At 32.9% G+C, this 24,139-nt stretch overlaps 1 protein-coding gene and 1 pseudogene across 1 annotated transcript in view; one reads left to right on the top strand and one right to left on the bottom strand.

Moving 5' to 3' along the window:
• AGMO (alkylglycerol monooxygenase) overlaps window positions 1-24,139 on the top strand; it is a 297,194-nt gene that overhangs the window by 198,984 nt on the left and 74,071 nt on the right. The gene's annotated exons all lie outside the window — the stretch shown is intronic.
• Window positions 15,674-24,139, bottom strand: part of LOC109444820 (small ribosomal subunit protein eS1) — a 47,527-nt pseudogene continuing 39,061 nt past the window's right edge.

Genomic DNA, 24,139 nt, shown 5'->3' with positions numbered 1-24,139 from the left:
GCAATTGGATGAAAAACCTATGATAACTACTTAAAAGTGAGATGTGAAGTGATAAAGTACAATACTATATTTTCAGTTTAAGCATTTTACTTTTTACATGGTATTTCTATTAAAGTTTTGAATTTTTTTTATTCTAACCATTAATTTTTAAATATATTTTAAAGGCCTGATGTATTATTAAAGTATTATCATTTGCCTGTGTGTACATACATGTCACTGTGTATGTGAATATGGGTCTGTGTGCATTGAATATTTTAATCTTCATTAAAACAGTTTGTGAATTTTGTGAGGGAAGTTAGTTTAAAAAACAATCATCTTATAAGCTTTTTATAGTACATTTGAATCTGAGATGCCTTTAGAGTCTCATTTATTAAATTATAGGTCAAATTGTTTATTAAATTTTACGTATAAATGATTAAATACATAGCTGTTAATATGTATAATTATGTATATGTGTGAAAATAAATATTAGATAAAATGGATGTAATTTCCTCATTTGTAATGAGCAAAAGCACTGCAAGTTTAAAATGCATTTTAGTTTGGATATAAAATTTCAACATTACTGCATAAGATCAACTGTATATATCCAGTATACATTCCTCAAGGAGTTCATTTTTTTTTATTAAATACTTTATCTTTTAAAAGCAGTTTTATGTTCACAGCAAAATTGAGCAGGTATAGAGATTTGCATACACCTTCTGCCTTCACACATGCACAGCCTCCCCCGTCATCAACACTCCCCAGCAGAGTGGTACCTTTGTTACAACAGATGAACCCGCACAGACACATCATCATCACCCGAAGTTCTATGTTTACATTAGGGTTCACTCTTGATGTACACTCTAGGTTTGATATCATGGACTGTAGCACAAGTGATACCATTTTGGGCCTGGGGTTTTCTCTTTATAGAAGCATTGGATTAAAGTAGTTTTATTTTACATTTATAATTTATTGTCTTGACAATATATGTTAATATACACAGTAATTATGTATATATTTATTTGTAATACAAGAAAATAACTTTATAGAAAGCAACACTGTGGACAGTGTTACTAAAGATGTGTGCAGCGACCTTGAATTTTGAAGTTGCCTCAATCTGAGATGGTAGCAAGAAATATTCACTTTCGGGCACTTGTGTGCAGTTAAATGAATTGAAAACAAAGAAGCCCATATTTGGCAACATCTCATGTCTGTGTTAAGAATATCTCCATTTTAAAATAAGTATAAAATCATGACAGTTTCTAGTTCAGTATTGGCGGGCTGTTTCCTTATTGCCTATTACAAAGCTGCTCTAAAGCCCAGAGCCTGGAGGCACATTTTTCCATATATAACACTTGGCTCTGGCCAAAGACACAGACTATGAGCTTAAGGGAGAGCCCTGAATGAATAATCTGTGAATCTCCAATTTATTTTGTATCTAAATATTATTAAAAATATGGAATACTTCAATGTCTTGCCTGGATATTTCAGCAGTATTCTGCAGCATGGAATCAAAGAGAGATGGATTGTTAAAACAAAACAAACAAACAAACAAAAAACATAAAGAACAATCAATACAAGTTGTAAAACAAAACTCTAAAGATCAGTATAATTTTAACATCTCTCCTACCATCTCCATGTGAAATACTTACATTGTACAAGCTGTATTTCTCTTCTCAGGATTTTTCTTATTCCCCTTGAAAGAAAGGTAATGGGATTACTCCCATGCTAGCTTCTTTTTTCCATCTACTTTCCTCCAAAGAATTAAAAAATGCATATATAGAAAGAAACAATTTTTGCACAATCAGAATTAGTTTGTCTCTCACTATTGGAACTTTTTTTTGGTAAATGGACTCTCTCTGTAGAGATTATTCAATAAATAAATTATCTTGTTTTTATTTATACTATAAATAATAAGATCATTCATTTTCTATTGTCCTTTTATAATGGAAATTGAAAAAAAAATTCTTATTACTCCAAAGACTGTATTATTCTGTAAGTATGTTTATTTAAACATTAGGTATGTCTAATCTCTGTCATTCAATTGTTCTTTATTCACACAGGTGATCTTTACAGTTGTACATATATGAACTACTGATTCCTTTATACATAAAAATAATAATATATATATGAATCAGAACTTATCAGTCTTGGTAACTTGTGCTTTTATTCTCTTCACCCCTTATTGGCTCATTCCCTCCCAATTGCTATGGCATGTGTCTGCCATTTTTCCATCAAGATACTTAAAGTCTATTTGATTTTTCAAGTGATGTCTGATATGATGTATAATTTGATATCTAATTTTTTATTACTCATATGTTTTTATTTAATAAGGAGGTACTTTTTCCTGTAGTAATCAGAATCTTTGTTTAAAAGTTTAATCTATTTTGCTTAGTTTATTTCCATTTTCATTGTCTTTAATTCTAGATAAACAGTAGGAAAAGAAAATTATTAAATGGAACCTTAATTTTCATTGTCATAGCCCAAGATTTGGGGCTCTGAAAAGTCGGTCTGGTATGATGGTTAAAATAGAGAAAAATAGCTAGCTTACTAGCCTATGGAAAATAATAACCCCCCTACCCATAATTTTTAATTGAAGTAATAGAAAAAAATACTGAAAGAAAATATCAGGATACTTTTGTCATTCTTTTTCCTATTAAAATTTAAAGTTGATTTGTATTGGGTGGATATTGTCTTCTAAAGGTAGCAATGATGTGTATCTTTTCGAAATTTGTAGGTCTTGTATTGTAAAATGCAAAACTTTAAGCAAATTGTCTTATCCACAAATGTAAACTGAAGAGATGAGAATCTATCTGTTCCTTATATTTTTCGATTGCCTTCTGCCCTCCTCCCCCAAAGAGAACCCTCAAGAGTTGCAATCTTACAATTTGTTAATTCTGGATATATCTGTTCTTGTTTGGAGGTGATGACGTATTTATAAACATTTGTCACCAACAGATCCTCACTAGTGCTTAAAACAAGAATATATCCAACTCAGAAAGCTTTAGTGCCAGATGTGTTTGGAATTTGGTGTATTTTAGAGTTTTAAAAAGATGCATGTACCATGTATTTATTATGAAACACCCCTAAGGTGTCTGTGGCAGCACCCTTATTACAATGATAAATATTTTTGTAGCAAATTTGCTAGCAAAAAGCTTTTGTAGCAAATTCACCCTAAATTGTCCAAATGAAGAATAGAAATAGCCTTCTGTCCTTTCCAGTTAGGTACTATGGCCAAATGAAATAAGAAAAAAAAAAAAAAAAAGAAGTTGGGTTTCAGAGCTTTTGAATTTCAGAATTACAGGTGAAAAAAGGTAAAATTGTACCAAAGAATCATCTCAGAGTTTTCTCCACCTCTCTTTCTCTGTGTATCTTTTGTCAGAACAGGGGCTTGGATTAAATGGGTGAGTGGATTTGTAGTGAGTCTCCTAGCAGAGCTATTTCAGACAATCTGCCTTCGCATGTAAAAATACAAATCATATAACATTTCACTTTCAATTGTTTTTAAAGACTAAAATAACGAGCTATATATAACCCAAATGTAACATATATTTGACAATTATCTTAAACACAGAAGTTTTCTTAACTTGATTTCCCTAATAAGAAAGGGAAAGCTTTTGTTTGTTTGGTTTTCTAATGTGGGAATTGTTATTTCTAATTCATTTATATTCATGCACTTAATAGGACATATATATGTGATATCTATCATATCCTTCAATAATGGTTGTCAGTTCATTTCCCAATAAAGACATGGAAAATAAGAATGTTGTGCTACTCTGAAAATGTAACCATTTAGGAAATAAATTCTCTCTAAGTTTAAATTGAATACTTCTTTTTATTATTTTCCAACTATGAAAATGCAATATGAACTTTTTAATGCACTATGGAGAGTTGGGAGATTTAAAGTCCTTTGTTTCTTTTCTATAAATTTAACCATAATTTATTTATAATATTCAGAAGCAAAATCTCTAATTAGTTATGGAACTAGTGTGAAAAGCCTTGGGAAAGAATCAAGAAATTAGAATTTTCATATAGAGAGGTAACTATGCTTTGGCTTCTCTCTGGCCACACAGAAGTTTGTGTATCTGGTTTTCTACCATTTCACTAGGATACATCTAGATTTAGAGTTCTTTTTATTCATCTTGCTTAGGATTCTTTGGGTTTCTTAAAATTATAAGTTGATGAATTTCATCAATTTAGGAAAGTCTTCCTTTTAATATCTTCAAACACTACTTCTGCCTCATTTTCTCCATCTTCTCAATATGAATATCTAAACATATTTATACACTTTAATATTGTATCTTTTTACCCTCCTTTCTGTCCCTTCTGTTTCCTTCTCCCATCTCCACTTCTGACCCCCCCCCACCCCAGGCTTCATTCTGGATTGTGGTTTGTTTTTTGTTTTTATAAGTCTACATTCTACTCCATTTGATTTTGCTTCAAATATGTCTAATTTGTTCCAAAAGATGACCACTGAATTTTTAGTTTTGGTTTTTGTACTTTATAGTTCTATGATATCTAGATAGTTCTTTTTCCATTTCTTTATGTAACTTTACCATTTTCTGCCCCCAAAACAAAAGCTTGGCATATATCTCCTTTAAAATAATAAAGCTATACATCTATAATCTATGTCAAATAATTCCAATATCTTTGAGTGCCTGTGAGTCTGTTCTGTTGTCTATCATTTCTCTTGCTTCTCATTCATAGAATCTTCTCTCCTTATGTTCTGGCGATCTCTGAGTATGTGAAGGATATTAAGTTTAAGTTTAATTTATAGAAATTAGTTTGGGTCCTAAGATCATCTTACTTTACACCAAAGAGGATTTAAATTACCATTGCCACAATCCAGAACAATCCAGATAACCTTAATTAAACCTTGAGGCAGGAGATTTTTCTACATACATGGCTCAAAACAAACCTTCACGCCATACGGGACATGGTTAATTTGGTTTATACGCTCAATCCTAGGATGCATCCCTTGGGGCACCAGTCCAAATTCAATGGTGATTCACTAGTATCATTCTTTTAGAATACCCCAGATTTTCATATTGTTCCCCCAGCCTCTTGCACTTGGTAAGTTTTGTGAGAATGAAGGAGTCCTGAATGTTGGACTCACTTCTTTTGGATATCTGTTCTTTCCCGTTTCTTGTTCTGGTAATTCCACACTAGCATTCATTGATTTCCCTGAAAAATATTTTAAAATTATTTTGTTTCATTTTTTTAGTAGTCTCAGTAGCAGGGATTAGTTACCAAGATTGCTGTCCCTCAGAGAAGAAATCCCATGGAGAGACATAAACAGTCAATTTTTTTAAAAAAATAGAAGGAGTAAGAGGAGTTTAGAGGAGGAGAAGGCTAGTAGAGGCAAAGGAAGATGAAGGAAAAGACCCACTGAAAGATTTTTGACAATAATCAAGTACTGAAGTAGCAAGAAAGTGATCATGGAAGTGAAAGGGAGATAGAATGATTAGCATCATAAGAATGACTAACTAGGATGAGTGCTGAGAAAAGGGTCATCAAATTTGATAACTAGGGAAGTATTAGAGAATCTAATGTGGGCAGCTTTAAGAGGTCTGATTTTAGAGTTTTCAAAGTACTAGTTAGGTAAAAATCATATTTGTTAATTTATTTATGAAGTTGAGTAAAGGCAAGAAAATAAAAAGGGCTTTGAGACCAATATAGAATATAATTCCAATCCAAAAAATATTTTAATTAAATCATACCATGGTTAAATTATAATTCAATTTCTTTATGAACAGACCCCATAGATGGTGCTTACCAGACAGATACTCTATAATAGCAAGACATATATGAGAAATTTATGTTAAAATTGAAAAAAAAATGATAGAATTAGATCTTCCATATTTTTCTTAATCTTATAATATTTAATTTCTATGAACCCAAAAATTATCTTTTGATACTGGCTTGTGAACTCATCTGAGGCAATCATATCAGCTTGTTGGAACATGTGGACTAGGATTTCAAGATGAGCCAAAAGGTATTTTTATCCTTAAACTGACCTATTTTTATATAATACCATTTTGAGAGAAACACTCTATCCAAGGGTCTGTCTTTTATCAGAAGAAACCTGAACTTGATCACCATGTGTTAGAATAAATTTCACATGAGGCTAATTTTAAGACTTTGTGATCTCTTTGACATATCTATAATAAAGAATACAAACCTTTCTGATCCCTTCCAGTGGAAATTGTGCAATGCTGCCTTCCATTAAATACTACCATTGTCTTACTGGGTGGCAAATTTTCTTGTACTGCTTGCTATACCACATACTTTTATCAAATCACTTCTAACTTTGTGTTTGAAAATTAATGAATGAATGGAAGTCTTCTGGGATATTTTATTTTACTGTTAGCAGCTTTAATAATAATGTATTCGTGTTCACTCCAATTAAGTTTATAAGAGGATTTAACAGGTGTTTAAAATGTTAAGAAAGTTTAGACCAACCAATGATTTAGGAAGTTCTCATATTACAAGATGATATTGTATCCAATAACTTGAGTAGAATTTGAACCTCTTTACCTATCCCCACTCCTGGCTTAATAAAAAAAAAGAAAGAAAGAAAGAAAGAAAACTGGATTACTCTATCATGATTTATTTTAGACTGCATTTATTTTTATGCCCCAACACTAAATATAAGCATCTGGTTTCATCTAGACATCTGTCAATGGTCAGGTTACAATTGGTTAAATAGTCTTTTACAGTGTCTTGGGATTATGGAATTGACTACACTTCAGGATCATAAATTTATACCTTTTATATGTTACATATAGTGCATATCGACAGTTCCGATCACATATAATCTTAACATAAAGGACAAAGATTCAAGTTAATACTGATGCTCAATATGTTGGACTATTTCTCTGATTTTTGTTGAACAATGACACAGAATTTAACAAAAAAAGAGTCAAATTACTATTTTGAAAGTCAGAGTCACAAGGAAGGTTCAGTTGACTGATGGGACAAAACAGAGTTGTAAACTGGAAGTGTTTTTTTGAGATATTTATAGTTCAATAACAATGCCACCTGTGGATATGCTTGATGCATTTAATTTTTCCTATGTCCATTTAGCAAAAAGCTAAAAATTCTCTTTATGTGAAGACAATTTTGTTTTACCACCAGGAAATTGGAGTGCCATTGGCATACAGTGAATTATGTATCCGTATACTGCCTAAAATAATAAAACAATTTCAGTGATATATAGTTAATAAACCTGTAAAGGAAACTGCTTTATTCAGTTATACAGAAATCTACTTTGAAACTGTTCTTTTCTTGGATTTTTTTGCTAAAAGTTATATTGCTATAATAATAAAGTTGAAGTGCAAATGTGCACGTTAGCCTATTAAAGCCTTCAACATGTCTTACATAAAAGAAAAAAAAAAAGTCTACTTCACTGAGACCATCTTTTCCTCGTTATCTCACTAATAAAATCATTTTTTATCAGAGTTGTTGGGAAAGGATGCAGTCTTATGCCCAGGCACTAGATCCCCATTAGGCCACATAACAATGGCTTTTGGGCCTGGAACACTTCTTTACCAAGATCTAAAGAGCCCACACAGTCTATGCAGGCCTTATCATCTTGCAACGGAATGCCTTTCTCTGTTTCAGACTTAGTGAGTACTCCAGTGTTCTCCTTAAGGCTGTGGTGTGTGTCAGTGTCCCTCAGACACACCCTCGGCTTTCGATATTTCAGATTCCAGGAAGGAGGAGGGGTCCTTCCACTGTAGGATGACAAGGGCATGCTAAGCCAGTTGCCCTATTTCTGCTGTCAAGAGAACCTACTAGTCATGGGGGAGGTGATGTACACTACTAGAGATGATCTTTCTCTGTCTCTTTATGTGTAAAAGCGGTGTTTCATTCAGTGTTTGACTGTTCTGTGTTTTCCTGGGAGACTCCTATGCCAAGAAGCATTGGACAGAAGTTTTTGGGCCTTTGTTCATGACAGGCATTGTCATGATCTTCTCTCTCCTCCATGGAGTTGGAATCCTCCCCTGGCACTGGTTACTGGTGCATGGTGTTCCACTCGACAATATTACCCCTAATAATATCAGTGGTCTACTCAACGCTATTACTCCTAATAATATCTCTCAAAGTTAATACTTCTGGCATATAATTTAGAAATTATTTTTCTAGATAGTTAACATTTCAGATATTAGGTCTTGTGTTTTAACATTTACTAAATTGCTTAATATAGTGAATTTGACCTTCAATTAAGAAATGTATGAAAAATTATGTAATGATCTTTTTTTTAAAATTAAAGTTTATTGGGGTGACAATTGTTAGCAAAGTTACATAGGTTTCAGGTGTACAGTTCTGTAATACATCATCTATATATCACATTGTGTGTTCACCACCCAGAGTCAGTTCTCTTTCCATCACCCTATATTTGATGAGGGTGATGATCTTTTTCACTCTATTTACTCTATGGAAATGGTTGAAGGCAATCATTCATTATGGTCCTCTTTATGAAGGAGACTTTTTTTTTTTATCTCAGTAACAGGAGGTATAGTTATGTAACTTGGCAGACTCATTTGTATCTCTCTTATGTATATTGATGCCTGTTATCTTTGTAACTAGATCTTATTTTTCTATTTGTGTTGGTTGCTAAATAGCTCAGAGTCAAATATGCCGTGCATATCCATGTTTTGCTCTTCTCTTCATTTTGACTTCAATTGTACTTTAAAAGATTTGCTGCATGTATTAGTTTTTTGTTTTGTTTTATTTTATTTTTTATTGCTGCTATAACAAACACCAAAATTGAGTGGCTTAAAAAAAACACAGATTTGTTGTGTCACAGCTCTGTATGTCAAAATTCTGAGTTGGCTCAGCTGGTTTCTCTCTGCTCCAAGTGTCACAAGGGCAAAATCAAGGTGACAGTCTGTTGGGTTCTCAGGAGGCTCTAGGAAAAATTTACTCTGTCCTCATTCAAGTTGTTCATGAAACTCAGAACCTTGTGGTTGTAGGACTGATGTGCCCATTTCCTCACTGGCTGTCAGCAAGGGGCTGCTGTTATATTCAGGAGGCCTCCCTCTAATCTGTGCGTTAGGATCCCTGCATCTCAGAAAGAGTGAGGACATATCAAATCCTTCTCATGCGTGGATTCTCTCTGACTTTCCCTTCTGCCCCATCTTCTTCTCCTCTTTTGCCTCTAGCCAGAGAAATATCAAAGCTTCTAAAGTCTCCGGTGGTTAGAGTGGGTCTACCGCGGTAACTGAGAATGATCTTCCTATCTTAAGGTTCATGACGTTAATTGTAGCTGCAGAGTCCCTTTTGCCATGTACTGTAAGGTATTCGCTGGTTCCAGGGATTAGGGCACGGGCATATTTTGGGGATCATTATCCAATCTACCACATACAAAAATGTACAAAATGTACAAAATGTACATTTTTGTATATTGTTTTTTATATCTCATAAACAAAATGTTAAGAATAAACCTAGAAGTAATTAATTAGATGATGTTCTAATGAATTGGAAAAAAGACAACCTCCAATTAATCTAGATGCGAGGAGAATATTGTTAAATTTTTGAAGGGTAAAATTTGCTTTAAAGTACAATGTAGTTATTTTCATTTTTTTAATTTCAGAGTTAGGCATATAAAACCAGCCTTTATAAGTGTTAAACATATATATTTACCAGAGGATTTTTGTTTTTTTTGCGTTTTTTGTTTGTTTGTTTGTTTTGCCTATTTTTCTAAGTTACTGAACAAATAAATGTCTGTCTATGAATTATATCATTATACTACTACAACCTTAATCTGTTTTTCCTTTTCTTTCTCTTTTGTTTTTGTGTTCATGAAGCAGCCGCTTTATTGCATCAACTTTTGTGTTTACCAGAAGCTTAAATCTTCTCACTCTCTATAACAGAGGCACATCTGCTAATAAAAATTACCTGTCCTTTTCAGGAAGCCTAGTGGTTGACATTCAGGGTTTTCGAGACATTTTCTGACAAAAGTAAGATAGATCTGGGCTCAAATGCTTACTAGTTTTAGGATATTTGAATATTATGTAAACCTACTGTTCTGTTTCCTCATTTGTAAAAAAAAATATTTATTAGTTAAAAGTTTAATGATAGTTACCTCACAGGACTGTGGGTAGTAACTGAATTATTTAGCACTATGTCTGGAATACAGTTAATAGAAAGTCAATGTGGGAGGACTTATTTTATTAATTCTATTAATATAGGACATCGTGAGAAACATGCTTATATTGCTATGAAAGATGGCAAATCATAGAAAGGTTTTTCTCTGTCCACCTATCTTTTTTTTTAGCCCATAGGACATTGATCATAGCTATGTTATATAGTAGTAAAGGTTCATGTAGACATTTTCATTCATTTACATCATCTCCTTTTCTGTAATTTTTCTGCATCTCAGAACTTCTCAGATCACATTTGTTTTTCTGACAAAGTTCATTCCTTAGAATATCTTTCAGTGAGTGTTGGCTGGCAGTGAACTCTTTTGAAGGAAACTTGCCTTTTATTCTCCCCCTTTAAATATTTTCTTTTTGTCCATAATGTTTTATAATTTAAATATGATGTATCTACGCTTAATGTTTTGTTTGTTTGTTTGTTTTTTATATATCATGCTTGGGATTCATCTGGCTTGTTACAGCTATGAAATTGTATTGTATACCAATCCTAAAACATCCTCAGCCTTTCACTTCTCAAATATTGCCTTTACCCAATTAGCTCTTTCTTTCATTTTGGAACTCTGATTAAATGTATGTTAGACCTTCTCACTCTATCTTCCATGCCTCTTAAGTTCTTAAGTTCTCTCTCTCTCTCTCTCTCTCTCTCTAACTTTTATCTATTTTCTTTATCCCAGAGTTTTATTTTGATAGAATTTTCTTAACAGTTCACATTTCTTCACATGCATCTAATCTGTCATTATAATCTGATGTTAAACCCATCCATTTCATTTAGAAATTTGATTACATATATATTTTTTATTACTGGAAGCTCTATTTTCTTAAAATGTATTCCTTCCGGTTTTTTATTTCCTGCAAATATTTTCAAATTTATCTTTTATTTCTTTAAATATGGCAAAAGGAGTGATTTTAAAATATATATCTGATAATTTCAACAGATCTGTTTCAACTTCCTAGTATTTGTTTTTGTTCTCACTCAGGATACTTTGTTTTCTTGTAAGCTTGATTATTCTTATTATATGTTGGTCACTGCCTTTAAAACATTATGTTTAGTGATTCATTAAGGCCTAAAATGAGGATAACTTCCTCCAGAGAGAATATGTGTTTGCATTGGCCAGGCAGCTGGAGGTTCTACTAGACAAGTTACTTGGTCCACATAAGTGATATAAACTTGGCTGCACATTTGAACTAGGGTTGGCTTTTGACTGCAACTTTTCGAGGACATTTTTGTTCTCACCTCTGCTCAGAGTCTAAGCAACTTTATCTCTAGTAGCCTGATGTTAAAAAGGTAGATAGGATCATTTGATGTTCCAGAATAATTTGGGAGGGTTTTCCTACCTTGCGTAGTTTCTGGATTTTCATTTATTTCCCCCTTCATCCAAGTGAGGATACCAAAAACTAAGTGTTATTTGATAGAGCACAGCTGTCCTCAGTCCAAAACTAGTTCTCATATTCTATGGGTTCATATTTTCCCTTGAATTTTTGTCTCTGTAATTCTCTTGTTAGCTCTTCAGTGCTTAAATACTTAAATTACATACACAGAGGGTTATATATATATATATATATATATATATATATATATATATATATATATGTAATATATTATATATATGTTTCAACTTTTTAAGAAAGGAAAAATATATTAAAATTGTAATATCCATTATATACCAATAACAAAAATGAATACAAGTCACTTTTGACTTCTGCAATTACAAGAGGTGCTCAAAGTGGTTACCATCAGCATCCAGACACTTCTGATTATGGTGAACTACTACTTGAGCAACATTGAACAAAGTGTCCACTTGTATACATTGTTTTGGCACCCCTGGTATGTGTGTGTGTGTATATATATATATATATATATATATATATATATATATATATATATATATATATATATGATATATATATATAATTTTTTTAAAGTTCTAGCATTTTGTTCTCATTTTTAGTATTGGGATTGTTTCACACTTGTGGTAGGCAGAATAATGGCCCCCTAAATTATGTTCATGTTCTAAATCCCATAAACTGGGACTATGTTGTGTTATGTGACAAGGAGAAATTAATGTCACAGGTGGAATTGATGTTTGCTAACCATCTGATAGGGACTTTAGTCTGAATTGTCTGGGTGGGCCCAGCGTAATCACAAGGTTTTTATAGGTGGGAGAGGGAGGCTGGAGATTCAGAGTGAGGTGATGTGGGAAGCACTCAACTGGTTATTACTGGCTTTGAAGATGGAAGAGGGCCTTGCGCCAAAGAATGTGGGCAGTGTCTAGAAGCTGGAAAAAGCAAGGAAATGATTCTCCCTTAGAGCCTCCAGAAAGGAAGGCAGCCCTGCCAACATACTTTAGTTTAGAGCAATAAGACCCATTTCAGACCTCTGACCTCCAGAACAGTAAAACGATGAATTTGTATTAATTTTCAGCTTCTAGATTTGTGGTAATTTATAACAGCAGCAATAGGAAAATAATATACTCTGTCTTATAAAAAATGGAAGTTCCCCATTGTTTCATAAAGAGTGTAGTTAAATATTAAAAATATCAAAATAACAATAGTGCTGTCCCCATAATTCTGGTAATTTTACACACTGAATGTGATTTACAACATTATAATAGTGAAAGAATATGATACTAAAGAGTGTATGGGCATTTTTGTCCGATCTAATTTGTTTTCATATTAGTGATTGATGTGCCCTAATCCTGATTGATTTGAAACTAAAAGACAGAAATATTACACATGGTTACCAAATATGCTTATTCCTGGCAAAGTGATAGAAACTGAACTCTTAACTGACTCCCTTCCTCCAAAGTTATAGCTAAGAAAGGAATGGAAATTTTTGCTAAAAATATTATCTTGATATTTTTAGCAAATAAGAACTTAAATAACTACAGCTTTGATCATTGACTACATGAAAGTGTTTTTGTGTGTGTGAGAGGTTTTACATTTGTTTAAATAACATTACTGAATCAAATTATTCTTTAAATTAAAACCAAATTTGATCTATTTAAAGTGCCAAGTTACTCAGCCTTACTGCTATGTGTTTGCTCATAGCAGCTGCTAATCCTAAAAGGATTGGCACAGACCATGCAAGGAGCTTGTGGATAAGATGCTATGACAAACCATGATGAGCAAAGATTTCCTTCCAGACAGCATATGATATATATTTTTCATCATAAAATTTACATGAAGCTAAAGGAATATAGATGTATATAGTGTTAATTTGGAAACCTGCAAAAATGGAATTGGGAGAATTAGACTTCACTTCTACTGATCCTGGAGCCAGTATATTTTTCAGTGGCTAATGATATTTATTAAAAAGAATGATCATTGATTGAGTCAAGTCAGTTTGTCCTACTTGGCTTTTATTCAAATTATTTCTAAAAGGATAAGGAATAAATATGACAATAACTGAGGTTCTTCTCTCTCTAACACTCTGTTTTAGGCAAGGTGTACACACGCAAACACACGCCTATATAGACATATATATGCACAAATAATATTATTATAGTATGTATAATATAGTAATAAATAAGGACTCTCCTGTAACATTCTGACTATATCTTTTAAACTAAAATTCAATAAAAACAACAACTAAGTTACATTGGCTAGAGGAGTTCTTATGCTGGGGGAAGAGATGGGAAAAGGTACATCTCATTGTGGCTAGGTCAATGAACTTCAAAGTTGCCTTAGTTTCCTCCAACTCATAAAGTTTATCTTATAAATCTTTTGATAGAGTTGAAAGTCACCACTATTACAGGGTGATGTTTAGAAAGTATAAAGAGTTTCCCTTCTGCTGATCATCTTTTACTGGTACCTACTCAAAAATTTGGAGATGTTCTCCTGTGGAAAAAATGTTGGCCCTGCTCATCTTGCTCGTCTGTGAAACAGCTCAGTAAGGATAATGATGATACTTCATAATGTGTGCCTGTAGTTGCAATTAACATGTTCCCCCAAAGGACTTTTAGCAGGGCTTGTCTTTCTATAATAGACCATGTCTCTTGTATACCAAGCATTTGGTTAATAATTGCTTAAAGGGGCTAATTCTGTCAGACTATTGCTTGATGTGGCTATTTCAACCAGTGATTTCAACCCAATACTTGGGATAATGGAATGTATAGTAAAGCTGCTTAATATGAAGAAATAGTAAGCTTGGTGAAGAAGAATAAGAAGCACAAATTTCTAGTTATAAAATTAATTAGTCACGGGGAGGTAATGTAGAACATCAGGAATACCTTCAGTAGTATCATAGTTACTTTGTATGGTGTCAGAAGGCTACTGGATTTATTGTGGTGGTCACTTCGTTAGGTAGATAAATGTTAAATAACAATGTTGTACATTTGAAATTAATATAATATTGTATAATAACTATTTTAATAGGAAGGAAAAATAAATAGTAAGATTTCAAATTGTGAATTTAAGGCAAATCATTCATTTGACCAACTACAAGTCATGATATTGAAGTCACACTTAAATTGAATTGGATTTTACTACACACTGACTGATAAACTTTGGATAAATTACTTAAATATCGCGATACATTGTTTCTTTATCCACAAAATGTAGAAAACATTGCCTGTTTAAAGAGTTATATGAAATCCTTTGTAAATTATAGAGCATATCATATTAGTAGTTGCATTCTCATGAAATGTAATATAATAATATGATTATCAACAGAAACAGGAATAGCAAAGGGCTTTGCTTAGCAGAAAAGTATTTATGATTTTATTTGTTTAACATGTTGACCTATAATTTTGAAAGCTCGCTCTGATGAAAATGAATTTAAAGGCATAAACTTCGTCCATAAGCTTACAGTAAATTGATACATACAAATGAGGAAACAGTTACTGTGCATAGTGAACAACTCTATGACATGAGTAGAGATGGAGTGGATGCTGCAAGAGTATAGTAGAGGAAATGTCCAGTCTTGCTTGGTAAATCAGAAAGGGCTTCTCAAATGAGGTAAACTCAAAGGCTTAAATAAGAAGCTTGAGAGTAAACTAAGCAGAAGAGGGGAAGAAGGACATATTTTTAAATAGAATGAAAAGCATGGGCAAAGTTACGACAAGTTTTCAAAATTCATGGAGTAACAAATTGGACTGGCGATCACATGTGTGGCAAGTGAAAGAGATATGATTAGTAAGGGACATATGTATATGGAATAAGCAGAATTTACTCTAGTTATGAGAATAGCTGAAATTCTTTAAATAATAAAGTAACATGAACAGATTCACTGATTTGCCAGATTTTTTTTGGCTGATTGTGGGTGATGGATGGAGAGCTGGAGGAAAGAAGTGAGGAAAAGGGCAAACAAGAATGGAGGCATGGGATCTTTTGGAGAAATTCTGGGTATTTAGAAAGTAAGGATAAATTTAAGTTGGGAACAAATGGCATTGACTACAGAGTGACTTAAGAGAGAACCCCTATCACACGTTTACGATTGGTCACGGATTGGGGATGAAGAAGAGAACAGCCTTACATAGTTTAAAAAAAAAAAATCACCAATGGGTGTTATTTGTCACTGTGAAAAGTCTGAATTATAAACAGATTCTTGGAGTGGGGTTCATACCCACAGCTTGTTCACCTTTAACACCTGCCTCATCCCCAGTAGCTTTTCCAGAACTGTTACCTTCACCATGAAGTACTATGAGTTTTCCCAGTTCAAATTTGAGCTTCTTTGGCATTTTGACTTTTCTAACAAAGATATCATGGAGCGAATAAATAGATCAGCAAGCCTTTTCTACGTCTTTTCCAATGCTATCTGGAATCAATTTATTGACCACTTCTTTCAAGTCATTTGTCTACACCTCTTGGGTCATGATTTCCATCATCTTCTTCCGGATTTGGCGGACCTGTTGATGCTGAGCTTGAGAGGTCTTCCCAATCTGATTGCTGCAATTTTTAGTGAAACCAACACAGAATAGATGAAACAACTAACCATCGGTAGTCTTGACATCAACATGAGCTTCAATCATGGTCTGCCATTTTTTGACCATGGAGAACATTTTGTCACATGTAAGATCCACGCCATGGAAATTAGTCAGGCAGTTTTTGCCCTGAACATCCTTGGTAATTAACTTGAATTTTCTAAATGGAATTTCATCATTCTGCAGATCAGCTAGGCTCACTTCAGAAACACAACCCTTGAGACCATCATGCAGTTTTGGTTCCTTGAGTTCTCATGACTAGTGTTTTCCCAATATTTCTTATATTGAACATAGCTGGTGCTTTCACATCCTACCAATTTTTCTTAGAAAATGGGTCGACCACTTTTTTTTCTGGCTCCCTTCTTGCCACCTTTCATAAAGTGCCTATCCTTGCCTACCACCTGGGTGCTGCTTAGAGAGCCAAAAGGGCTTACAGAGTCTTTTAACTTTCTGAATTGGTGAGCTCATACGCTCATTGAGATAGGGACCTGGGAAAAGGCAAAGATTTGAAGGGAGAGATATTGAATTTATTTGCTGGCATCTTTATACTGTAGTACCTGTGAAATACCTGAGTGTCAGTTGCATGTCTGAAATTTAGGAAAGTAGGTCAAGCCTGGAGTTGTAGATTTGGGTGTCAGTTTGAAGGTGTAATTGCAACCATCTGCATAAAAAGCAATCAACTTAGGAAATGTTTTCATTATTCTTCACTTTGATGCCGTTATCTGATTAGGTAATTATAATGTCTCCTTCCTATAAGCTTCATAACAAAAAAGTCCCACATACATGAGTGATTTATTTTGAAATATCCACATTAGTTTTAAAACAAGTACATTGAAGTCATATTATGTTAGATTTTAAATTGATTTGTCCATCTAAGAAAACAAGTACTATATCAACCACTGCCACTCTCACTTTTAGATTAAGTATTTTGAATTACACTTATAAGTAATGATGTATGTCTGTTTTAACCTATCATGTAACAAAAATTGTTAATTCAAATTTTATTCCAAATAAATGGGTTTGGCTTGAAGACAAGTCATGTCAAACAAGAATTGCCACATGGTAGGGTCCCAGATCAAGCTGTCATGATGAAATACAAATTATGCCTTTATCTCTCATAAGACTATTAGCATCAGGTGACTAGACTAGACATTGGGATAGTGTAGTATCTGTATCTCATCACCATTACTGGTAGATTTGTTTTAGCAGTGGGAAGAATTATATATTATAAGTTGGAGATTATTGTATTTTTTCCATTTGGAGGAACTTCATCATTGGTTTTGTGGTTAAATAACTTCAAATGTAGACACTTATACTGCTTTTAACATCAAAACTCCCCGAGATTTGATGTGCCTTATGAATTTTATTTCTTATGATTGTAACTTATTCTTTTAGAAGTGGTGAACTATTTTATATAAAGACTTCATTATCTTTGTTTTGATGATTATAACTTAATTAATAATATTTTATATACCATATATATAAATTATGTTTCTCCACTAGCCCTTTCCAATGTAGCATACACACCACCCTAAAGTAGAAATCTTAGTTTGGGACATACTGTTCAGCATACAAGACCTAATACAATCTAAAATAGTAGATGAAAATTTAAATTGTGCTAATTCTAAACATTAAATCTAACCATTTGAAGCATTAGCAATCATTAACAGTGTCATAAATCATTTTAACTTTTGAGCAAGGTGACAAAAATTGCTATATTTTGTAATGCTATTTTTGCCATCATATTCTGTTATAAATAAATTTGGGCTCTAGGCCAAGGAGAACTTTGGAGAACTTTTAAGTTTGAAAGACTGTCTCACAGCTGGAAAGCACCCCAAAGTGGATTGATCACAGAAGAATATGTTTTTCATTATCCAGCTCTCTACCAAACTATTTCTTGTAGCTTGAAAATAATAAAGATTTTGTAAGCCTCAAGAGGTCTTTTTTGATCCATGAATGAAGTTACCCTGGATTCATATAACTAAAATCTGACTTTCTTTCAGCCATTGAAATTCAAAACCCTTCCATTTATTAGTGTGGAATAAGAAAATTCTTCCAAAAAATGTCAAAACTTTGTATTTTAATGAAGTCACTGTCAGGGCATATCAAAAGTTTTTATTCCATTTAAGGTGAGTACAATATAATGTGAAAGGAAATGTAGAGTGATTAATGTAAGTATGTTAATTAAAACAGAATATTAGAGGACATATTCTGGTAGACTTCAAATTATTTTTTAGTTTTCTTTTATCAAAAGTTATACTCATACTTATCACAAAAACTATTTTATTCATCTTACAGTGTTTAGAGTTCATGACTTTTTCAGAAAATAAGGTATATGACTTTGTTGTTGTTGTTGCTTTAAAATTTATTATCCAGAATTCTAAGGCAAAAACAATCTTTAAAAGGGGACTTGTTCTTCTAGCCCATCCATGAATCCATAATGCCATTTTACCTATGATGTATTGTACATTCTTAGTACCTTTAGAGGAAACCATGTGTAATTTAATAATCTTCTATATGACTTCATTAGAACTAGAGTCCATTTACAATAACACAGTGGAAAACTGACTATATATAACTGTGGTAACCTAGTAATTTAGTAGCATATCTAAAGTAAAATCCAGATCATCATTCCAAATTCAAGATTACATTTATATCCAGGTCATACATATAGGAATGTAATTTTGAAGTGATTTTCCTCGTAGTTAAATTGGGAATTATTACTAAGCATTGTTTACTGTAACCATCTGAATCAAAGGAAATAACTTACAGAATCACAAGATTTAAAAAGTGACACAAAAACCCATCTTGCCAGGTCAAAAGAAATTGATGCAATATGTTGAACTTTGATCATTCATGTTTCACCAATGAGCCTAAACGCACAGAAAATACTTTACTCAAATTGCTTGCAATAAGTGCCAATCCTCATTTTTTCATATCAAGGAGAGGATTTGGAAGAATATTAAGAATTTGCAGATAATTTTCTAGTCTTCTTTCAGACAATATTTTTTACTTCCTGTCCTATCAAACTTTTTTTGAAAACCAGATTTAACAGAATTCCGTTGTTCTTACCCCTGCCTGCCCTCTTGTGGAGAGCAGCAGAAGGATTAGAAGAAAAGGAAAAAGACACATGGCAGAATAGCCATGGTGAGATGATAAGTTCTTAAAATAGGTGCAACCCCATGTCAGTAGATAAGAATATTTAGTAGGAATTTGTATATTTCAAAATAATTCCCTATTTTTAATATTAAATTTATTTGCAACTACTGAATGTCAGCAGGCTCACTCTGCTTTAAGACTGTGGGAGGAAATCCCAGAGAAAAGAAAAATCAAGAGGAAATTGTTAACCCAATGTGCTTTCCTAGGTTTGACTAAACCATTGGCCAGAGTTGACTTTCTTATTAAATGTTGGGGCTTTGTGTAAGTGAAAGAGTAATAGTGCCTCATATTTTCATTAGAATATTTTTTGCAGGGATGGGAGGTATATCATTTCCCAGTTATGTTTAACTTCATTAATAGTTTCACAGTCGTTCATGCAGGCAGCATCTCAAAAAATAAAAGTTTCTGTTTCTTTGGATCCATTGAAGTGTTAAAAAATCATGACCCAGTAAAAGTTCAGACAGGGACTTTTGGAATAGATAAACATAATCCTTGACTCATAACTCGATAACTGAATAAATAAGATTTTTATTATAAAATGACCCGGAAAAACTCAAATCCTTCAACTGTAAAATCTCCCCTATGTCTCCATAATAAAAGTGATGTGGCAAACACTAAGTAGCCACTATTTAACAATAACATAATTGAGAACTCGAAGTTGTTCAGCTTTCCTTATAGCGATAGATTTGAGATTGTACCCAAAATTTCTGTCCTTGTTTGGCCTTGTGCCTCAGTCAAACCCTTTCCCTCCACAGCTGTTTGCTGGGTGCATTCTTACTTAAATAATAGGGCTCTGTAGAGAAGACCTCAAGGGGATTGAGGGAATAGAGAGAAAGGGATGAAAGAGACTTTAAAAGATCAAACAAATGTTAGGAGATAAGGTCAAGACATTTAAGTTCCCTTTTATTGATATTATAATGTTGGGATTTTTCAGGTACTTTGATCAGAGAGCCTACTTATTTTATAGAATAAAGCAATTCTAAGGATACAGTCAAATGTTTCATAAGGGTCTTGATTTGGTGTTATTTTCTATAAAAGGACTAAAAGTTGAACTAACAGAAATTTATATTTTAGACTTGGGACTCTAGGAGTTCGTAGAAAATAATGTTAGCTATTTTGAGATAGTCCTGGGCCTGTTCTGTTCTGGGTAAATATCATTATTTTAATGATAAATAGAAGAGATTATCAGAAAAAGAATTGATCTCCACAGTTAAACAATTAGAAAGCTGTGTGTTTTTATCTATTTGCACATATAGAAGTACACACTTTTTAAAAAATTTTTATTTTCTACCTAACATTTTTAAAAAGCAAGGCCAAGAAAATAATCCATTTTTTCCCCATAGTCTGCATCAAGTTCCCCATGCTCCACTTCTTTCTTCTGCTTTCAGCACCTTCATAGCCCTCACATTCTTTTATGGCAGAGCACAACTCTCTCACTTTTCCTAACAAGAAACACACATTGCAGTTAAACAGCCGAGGTCATCCTCATGCTCGCGTCACAGGTCAAGCAAGATCACTTACATTTTTTAGGGGGTCACTTCTTCTCACTGGGTGGGATATGACCTTTTTCCTTTTCATAGAAAAGAAACCACCCCAGATGTTCACCAACACTTCTTTCTTTTTTTCTTTCCATTCTCTTCCTCTATTGCTGCCAAACATACATACTTAAACATCATTCATCTTGCTAGTTATCTTCTACGATGTTGACAAAAGATCGATCTGTATTTTATCTAATGTGTTTTAAATAGAAAAAAAACAAAACAAACAAAACACCAACTGTTGATTAGGATACACTTTAGGTCAGAAATATTGACTTTTTCACTTGAATGAATAATTCTGAAAACTCCTCATTAATCACAGTCATTGTTAAGATTCATCTCATTCGGTGTCTGTGTTGTCATCTTAAAATCATCTGTGGGCTGCACTTTTCTCATAACCAGCTGCATTTTGAGCTGTCTTGTGGAGAGTAGCTCTAACAATGTACTTAATTTCTTCTGTTCATACTGTGTGGCGTGTTCTTCCTGTTTCTCCATTGATTATCGCAGATAACTTCTATCTTTTGAGGTCCTTCAAATTTTCTCATCTAATACAACCAAGTTTGCAGGGTTGCACTGATTAGAAATACAGAGATAGTACTCTTGTTTTTATCTTTCATAAGTGTAGTAAGGAAGTGATATCTGCAGAAATAACATTCAATAACAATTCCACGGCTTCAACTCTACCTTCTTTATGAAGCTCAGCCTTAGTTGATTAGTTCATTTGGGACATATTAATTGAAAACATACTACATGGCAGGTACTACACCAGATATTGAAGGTACAGCATTGGATAAAACAAAATAAAAAAGGCTTCTCTTCATGGAGCTTACAGTCTAGTGAAATTACAGTTTCTAAATGAAAATAGCCACAATATTAGAAAATAAATGTCTGTTCTGTAACTGCTACCAAACTGAAAGCCCTATACCATTCAGCTTGATTTATGTATTTTTTTACTTTCATTTCCAGTGATTTAATTTTTAAATAACTTTTACATTTTCCATTCCTAAGTTTGTTTTTATTAAGTTCTGGAGTTGGAACAAAATAATACATTTTAAAACAAAGAAATCTGGCAAAAATACCCCATATCTTTTGTCGCCATACCAATTTTATTAGGGAACATTAATACCCTATAAAAATCTATAACCAACATGATTTCAAAAAAGTTCAGTCTAATTTTTTTTGGTTAGAAGAACAATTCTGTAAATTAATATCACATTTCTCTTGAGATGAAACATTTTTTCCAAAGGTAGTTTGTTCACTTTAGAGATGAAAAAGCTTTAGAAAGATCAAATTAGCAGCTTATCTTAAAGAGAAATTCTATAATTTTACTCTAAAAAGTTCTTATACTTAGCAATTCATTCATTCGATCAAAAATTCAATTATTAATATTTTAATTGTGAATTATTTAAAATGAAAACAAAATGGTAGAGTAAACCTAGCAAACGTATATACCCAAGAGAGTTTTATCAAATCTCATACTTCATTTCTTAATATTTTTAAGTAAATAAAATATTACAGAATATCTTGAGGTCTCTGTATAGCCTCTTCTCAAATACTGTTTTTCTCCTTTTAGCACCAGAAATAACTTCTACTAGGAATTTTGAATTTCATATGCCCTAGGCCCTTTTTGACCCCCCTTTCTCTATAATAATATCTAAAAAATTATATTTATAACTATGTTCATAGAAAGATGAATATAATTCAGATTGGATTATTTATTTTATATTAAATATATTATATTCATTTTTTTTCTGGTTTTAAAATAAATTAAAAGATGTTCATGGATTCCTAAAATTATCATGGCCCTCAGCACTCTGACTGTTGTACCTAGTAGGTAAGTCAGTTCTTAATTCAGTCTTAATCATTCCTTTACTTTTGTTTATATAGTCTTCTATGAAGATTCATTCTTAAATTGCCACTTATTGTATTGCTTTTAGATCATGTTATGAGAACTAGTTGCATAATTTTGGTTGTCAAGCTCTGGCATTTAATAGAACAGCACATGCCTTTATTTTGTGGATTGCATTCATTTTCTGCATTCAGATTATTATTATTGACACTTTTATTTTCACCCACAAACACATACAATTACTGAAGCAATGGAATATGGAAAAGATTTCTTAAATATACCATTGTTTCTTGGAACATAAGGACTTGTTTTCCTATGTTCTCCAGTGGAAAAATCACTTTGTGTGTGTGTGTGTGTGTGTGTGTGTGTGTGTGTGTGTGTGTGTAAAACAAAAGAAAGAGAGACAGAGAGAGATTCAACTGACTCAGTGTAACTTGTAATATTTTACAAACTTACACTTAAATGCAGGCATGTTTAGAGATTAATCCCTGGAAAAAATTGCATTTTGCCATGGAGAGAGTCTGCTGCTATTGGCGTTAGAATTCAATGCCATAATTTGTGTCATTTTTTTTGGACAAGCAGTACTACAGAATGTCATCCACACCTTTAAGATTTGCTAATTTCCTCCAGGAGTTTTGCTCTTTCTCATGCCAGTTAATGGTAGAAAAATAGCTTCTTCCATTCATCAGATGAGGTAATGCTCAGTTACTATTCACATTTGAATGTACTATGAGTTTTGTATTTAAGTGATATCAGCAAGAAAAAAAATAGCTTCTTTCTTTTGATGATTATTTCTTGCCTTTTACTCTTTAAGGATTTTTAAATGACTGTATCAAACTATTTTCTTGAAGATTCTTAAATTTTCTTCATCTTAATTAACGAGCAATGGCTGTATTACCTACTGTGTTAAGTAATGACAGATGCCAGTATTACTATGACAAATTAAAACTGTCATGAAGCTACTACATCTGAGAATATACTTTGATGTTTAGTATATCCAAATCTGGGTAAGCCGTTGAAACATCAGTGTAGGCTCCATATTTGCTGTCATGAATTCCAATTTGGTGGATCTATATAGTAGCAACTAAACATGCCCAGCATTTTCTCAATGTGCTTTTATTTTTATCCCTGAGATTTTTACCTAAATACCTCTTGTGTCTCTCTATGTTCAAATTCTAATGACCTTTCCAAGTGTCAACTCAAGTGATATACCTTCCTTAAAAATCTTCCTCATTTCCTACTCTGTTACCTCCACCTCCATTTTTCCCCATTTCTCTGCATCAAGATAGAAGTATTTTTTGTCTTCTGAAACCCCATGCTTTTGTCAGTGTTAATGTAGTGGTGCCCACAGTTTTCTTCCTTATGTAATGGTTAACCCATATCTTCTTTACATGTTCTTATCTGCTGAATAAGGACGAAGGATATGTTGCATCTATACTTCTAATCTATAAAACTCTGAGCACAGCAGTAGTCCTTAGTAAATGCTGGCATTAGAAATAGAGATTGGCCTTTACTCGTCCTAGATTATGT

This window comes from Rhinolophus sinicus, linkage group LG09, assembly GCF_036562045.2.
Source record: "Rhinolophus sinicus isolate RSC01 linkage group LG09, ASM3656204v1, whole genome shotgun sequence".
In the NCBI taxonomy this organism is placed as follows: Eukaryota; Metazoa; Chordata; class Mammalia; order Chiroptera; family Rhinolophidae; genus Rhinolophus; species Rhinolophus sinicus.
This window is presented reverse-complemented; position numbering and strand designations above follow the sequence as displayed.